This window comes from Micrasema longulum, unplaced genomic scaffold, assembly GCF_059751315.1.
Source record: "Micrasema longulum isolate JH-2025_06_02 unplaced genomic scaffold, ASM5975131v1 h1tg000964l, whole genome shotgun sequence".
Lineage (NCBI taxonomy): Eukaryota > Metazoa > Arthropoda > Insecta > Trichoptera > Brachycentridae > Micrasema > Micrasema longulum.
Window position 1 is genome coordinate 181932 of NW_028278155.1, and position 6000 is coordinate 187931.

A 6000-nucleotide genomic window follows, 5' to 3' on the forward strand; every position below is an offset into this window, starting at 1 on the left:
AAACCAACATACTGCGGCCTGACATACTGATTTATATTGGGTTTAGGCGGCATTGGTCATAGGTGCTTTAAAGATTCCCTGACGATGTTCCAATACAGAACTCGAAAGGACATCGAGTTCTGTTTTATTATTTGTAATTTTCCTAGTTTATTCAATATTACATATGAGGGTTTTAGGAGCAGACTTAGAAATCTCCATTGAAGGATTACTGAGATATTTGCCAAAAAAGATTAACTTAGTTAATGATTGTAATAAAAATGGACTAGAGTCTTGAAGATGCCTACTTAGACGAAAGCGCTCGTTGGTCAAAATAATGAAAAGTAAAACTAAAAGTCGGTACTAAATTAAATTCTCACACATTTTGAAAAAAGCATCCAATTTCATTTGCTTTGATTGTTTTTTGCTTTCTGGCAGAATCATAGCATAAACTACAAATATTTGAATATTCTTTTAGTTTTAATAATAATAAAATAAAAAATATAATCATACATTTTTATTTTTCTTAAAAACAAAACGGAAACTAACTCTGGAACAATTACACACACAATAGGCTGCTCGCGTACACGGTGATAGAATAAAACAACGTGTAAAAGTGTGTCTACTATCAGAATCGCGGCGTCTACTGTTGTCTGGTGTCGGCTGAATCGGGGAAATCGGGCGTAAATCAACGTTTACCTGTACTTTTTAAAAATATTTTTTAAAATTAGAGCATTCAATCAAAGTAAAGAAATGTAAAACTTAACCAAGAATTTTCATTGATAAGTTTATTTATAATTTTACCATAATCTTTGACTATGGAGTTTTATCAAGAAATATCAACAAAAAACATCAATATTTGAAACAGTTGTTTTTTTTTTTAAATATTAAAACAAAAAAAGACGTAAATAATACAAGGGTCAATTTCATTTTATGTACATAAGCATTCGGCAAACTAACAAAAATGAATAAAATACACGTAATATTTTTAATTGAATCGGCATTCACTTCGTAACACTTAATTAAAAATTATTATGAAAATAACACTTCGTTATAAGTGTTACACATTTTTTATTATTTTACAAGAACACACTACTACAGTTTCGGGAGAGCACTCCTCCCATCGACGGGTGATATAAAACTAATATAGTAAAACTATAGTAAAACTATATTATATTATTGTTATCAAAAACATTTTTCACTTTGTGGTATGACATTTTACACTTATTTGTTTATAAATTTGTATAAACCACTTTAATTTTTTTAAATTACACTTCGACCGGTTTCGAGGTACTACCTCATCGTCAGGAATTTAACTAACTTATAATTACCGTTATGTTTTATTTTATCTTCTTTCTCTCTCTTTCTTTCAATTTTCTGTCTCTTTCATACAATATTTTATTATATGAATAGCAACGCGTGTAATTATAAGTTAGTTAAATTTCTGACGATGAGGTAGTAACCTCGAAACCGGTCGAAGTGTAATTTAAAAAAATTAAAGTGGTTCATACAAATTTATAAGCAAATAAGTGTAAAACTATATTAGTTTTATATCACCCGTCGATGGGAGAAGTGCTCTCCCGAAACTGTAGTAGTGTTCTTGTAAAAGAATTAAAATTGTCTAACACTAATAACACAGTTTTATTTTTGAAATAATTTAAAATACACGTATATTATACATATATATATAGTTTTAAGTGGTTTCCTCTCCACTTGAGCAAATGCTGAGAAGTTCCTGATTAGCCCAAATTAATATATTCCTCCTGATCCCAATAGTTTAGATAAATTTTAAGATATTTAATTTAATTACAGAAAAATCCTCTTTTTGAAATATCAACCTAAAGCAAGGTAAATAATAAAGCAACTCCCATGTAAAAAAAAATATTAAAAAATACACGAATGAGTAAAATATGTGTGCGCGAAAACATTAATAAATTATTGTACGATCATAAACACTTCCAACATTTTATTCCCCTGACGCTATTATACAAGTAGGCACTGGGGTCGTTTGGTCCCCCCGTTCGGATCATGTGTAATTTTTGGATGCTTAGTGAGGGAAAGATAAATTTAAAAAATATAATATTATTGATATGGATGCAGAAGGTCGTAAGTTCAGATCTGAATATACTAGTGGTATATTTATTATTTGTTTTTAAATATCGAAGTAGGGCCCACATAAACATATTCGTATGTGTGCTCTAGTAATAATACTGTAAATACGTGTATCTCATTTATTAATAATTTTATATGTACTGTCTTAACTTTATGTTTGAAATGGGTAAAAACGTGTAATTTGAGTAAATGACATTCATGACAAAAATTAGGATAAAAAATATATTATTTACTGCCTTAGAACGGGGAAGAAATCCCTAGTTAGGCAGTTTAGATGACTCACTAGCAAAAACAAATAATATGTATATATACTTTCACTAATCAAATAAGGTCTAAATAATTTAACGTATATTTATAAAGAAGAAAAAATAAAAGAATTGGAGATAAATAAGTCACTCAGATACCAACATAATATTAAAATTCCTAAATTCCACACAAGTCATGGTCAAAATAACTTTATCTTCAAAGGTGTAAAAAATTATAATAATCTTCCTAATGAACTAAAAACTATTAAAAATAATATATCAATAAATAAATTTAAAGTATTAACTTTAGATTACTAAAGACATTTTTTGAACACGTGTAAAAACAACATTAAATTTGAATTAGTATGAATGTATTATTGTTTTATGTTTTTTCTTTATATTTTCAATGTTTTTATTTTTCTTTTTCACGCACTCTTAACACTAATAATTATATAAACTAATATAAATAAACAACTAAAACAGTGTAAGTTACTCTCCAAGCACAAGAGTTAGTCTCTTTTTTTGGAGAGTTACAGTGATAACATTTACTAGATGTGTAAAAGTAGATATGTTTAGAATTTTACAAAAACCTATTTATTTATTAACCTATTCCTATTTTATTTGACTACTCAATTGGTAACACTGCACTGGATTCAGTTACTGAGATGCGGGATTTGGGTGTGATTTTTGATCAGAAATTGTCTTTTATCAGTCACATTAATGATATTAGTAGTAGATCTTTGAAGACGCTTGGGTTTATTTTGCGCATCACTAAGGACATTAAAAATATAAACACTTTAAAAATTTTATACACCTCCTTGGTGAGAAGCATCTTGGAGTATAATTCTACAATATGGAGACCTTATTATGCCTCTCACCAAATTACCATAGAAAGAGTTCAGAATAAGTTTTTGAGATACGTTAATTTTAAATTAGGAATACGTAATGAATTTCGTAACTATGATTATTTATTAAATATATTAAATTTGATTAAATTAATGGACAGGAGAACTATTAATGATTTATTAGCTCTATTTAATCGTTAATTCAGTTTTGAACAGCCTTGAAATTTTGGCCCTCATTGGTTTTAAAGTACCAGTTTAAGTTACCAGTAACTTTATCACTGCAACAATCATATCTCAATATATTCTAGCAATTCAGTACTGAATCATCTACATGCGCCGGGTAATAATCATTCGGATTTAGGTGACATATTTTTATTGAAATTTCCAGCTTATAAACAATTACTTGTAAAACATTTTAGTGTGGAATCAATATTTTAATTATGTTCTTTCTAAGTAAGCATTGAAAAAGTTGTTACTGTATATACTCCACTGTAAATACTTATGTATGTATGTAATGTAAAAGGTACTTGTACCGTTAATTCTTGAAAATAAATAAATTCAGAAAACATGTACTTTTTATAAAATTTATTAATAAAAAAAATTAAATTGCTCTAATATGTAACAATGAAATAAATTAAGTAAAATCTTCATCCGCTTACAAAATTAGTTTTCTATTTTTTTTTGCATTTTCAAACGAATGCTCAAATAAATATTTGTTTTTTAAACGCCGAAACAAGGCGAAATACGTACCCGATATTTCGTTTTTATTATTTTTTTAAATTAAAACAAAATTAGAGACTCAAATCAGTGTTTGATTTGATTGTTAAAATTACTAATCGCATTACCTTCATAAAACAGACGATCGATATACGCTTCTTCCAGTGTACCAATGCGGTGCCCTATGCATCATCGGGTGCGGACATATGTATAATGATGATGATTTGCTAACATTACGTAGGTACAGGGTTATATTTAAGATGTATTTTCATTGAAATTTTCATAATTTTTGGTATAAAAAAATTAAAAAAGGACTCACGGTTAGATGCCCCCTGGAAATGTCTTCGGTTCGCCGATCTCCTGTTCCACTCCACACGAGCGATGAAGTTCTACTGAAGTTCGAAGCCTTTGGCGGATCCTTTTATACCCTCCGAACTCCTACGAGCTCTGGCGACGTAGAACGACAATTTACGATTTTTAAATTCGAATTCATTTTTCTGGCCGCAAGGTAAACCGGGCAAGTTCGGTGGGAAAAACTGCAATTTTCACCATTGTTTTCTAAAATACTTCTTATCGTAACTCCAAAATTACACGGCTTTTAGCTGACTTATCGCTAAAAGAAATATATTCCACCCATCAACTTTATTTATTTACCATTTTTTTTTGCACCACAACAGGCCAGGAGGCCCAATTACAGTGATGAGAACAGAACACCCAGGGACCCAGGCTTGAGAAAACACATGAATTTTTTTATTTTCTCATCGTTAATCGAACCTAGAACCGTCCGTTTGTGCGTCTTGACCACTACACCACGGAGGCCGCCAAATGATTTATTTCGTATTTTGTACATTCTACGTGGTATCAACATTATACCATAATCAACCAAAGAACTAATTTTCAAACCAAAAAATATTTATATGTAAAAATAAAAGAAACTTTTTTTTAAAACACTAAAAAGTAATAAAATTAGTAATAATCATAATTTTTCTCTCTGTACTAAGTGGTGCATATGGCACTGCATCGGTGCACCAAATGCAGCGTATTTTGATAATTGATCATTGTAGGTGATCAGTCTTACGATGCCGGTCCAGGGACAGTGAAATATTAAAATCAATAGTTCAGGTTGATCCTGTCAGGAATCTAACATGGGGTCTCAAGCATGGCTGGTGAACATACTTACCATTGAATTGCGAGGTGGAAATATCTCCACTAGATTTTTTTTTCAGAATTTTTACCTGGGATTAAACATCAAGTCGAAAACACTCGCCCAACATTTTGGTTCTATTTCGCACCAAGATTTGTATTATTTATCCATCCGACACAGAATTTTTATATGAAATGTGAAGGTAATTCAATTTTACATCATGTATTTTAGTCACGGTAAGTTACGGACTTTTCTCCACTCAATTTTATTTTTCAGTATTTTTATCTGAGAGAAGCTACCAATACGAAAGCACTCGTCCAGGCTCCAGCGTTATGGTGATATGCTGTATCTAAAAAAAGTTTTGAGATGAGTGGCTTTAAAGTTTTTTAGACATTTTGTTATATTCTGATACTAGCGGACCCAGCAGACATTGTACTGATCGAACGTTGGCTTGCCTGATATTACTTTGGAAAAATATTTTTCGTTGATAAGAATTCCAAAACTAAAAATTATAAACATTTAAATATTGAATTTAAGTAGGTACCTAGGTACTTGTTTATGTTTGAATTACAAAATATAAAATAATCAATTTTCAAATAAATATTTTTTTGCAAATGTCAAACTCGGCTCTTCTCACCAACAGGGGTGCACTTTATTCATAAATGCGATTTTCAAAAATGTGTTTAGTGTCAGTTATCCAGTAAAATGAAATAAATGAGAAGAAATTATAAGGAATGTAAGGAAAGAATCTTATTGGGATCCATAAAAAGCGAATGTTGTAAATAAACATTACAATAAAACTTATTTTAAACACAAAAAAACCAAATCCTTATTTTTTTTGGCAAATGCATTCTCTTTGAATACAACCCTGGTAGGTTGGTTAAAAAAACATTGATGCTTCCAACTTTTTTTACAGATTTGATTGAAAATTTTAATATCTACGAACACGCGCAGCGCAAAT

At 29.9% G+C, this 6000-nt stretch overlaps 1 protein-coding gene across 1 annotated transcript in view; it reads right to left on the minus strand.

Annotated features, from left to right (window-relative positions):
* The window catches only part of RYa (RYamide), an 82699-nt gene extending 78422 nt beyond the window's left edge, over positions 1-4277 (minus strand). Inside the window, exon 1 of the mRNA XM_088232266.1 lies at positions 4215-4277. The gene's annotated coding sequence lies outside the window, so the exon portion shown is untranslated. The remainder of the gene's footprint in view (positions 1-4214) is intronic.
* Between the last annotated feature and the right edge of the window lie 1723 nt (positions 4278-6000).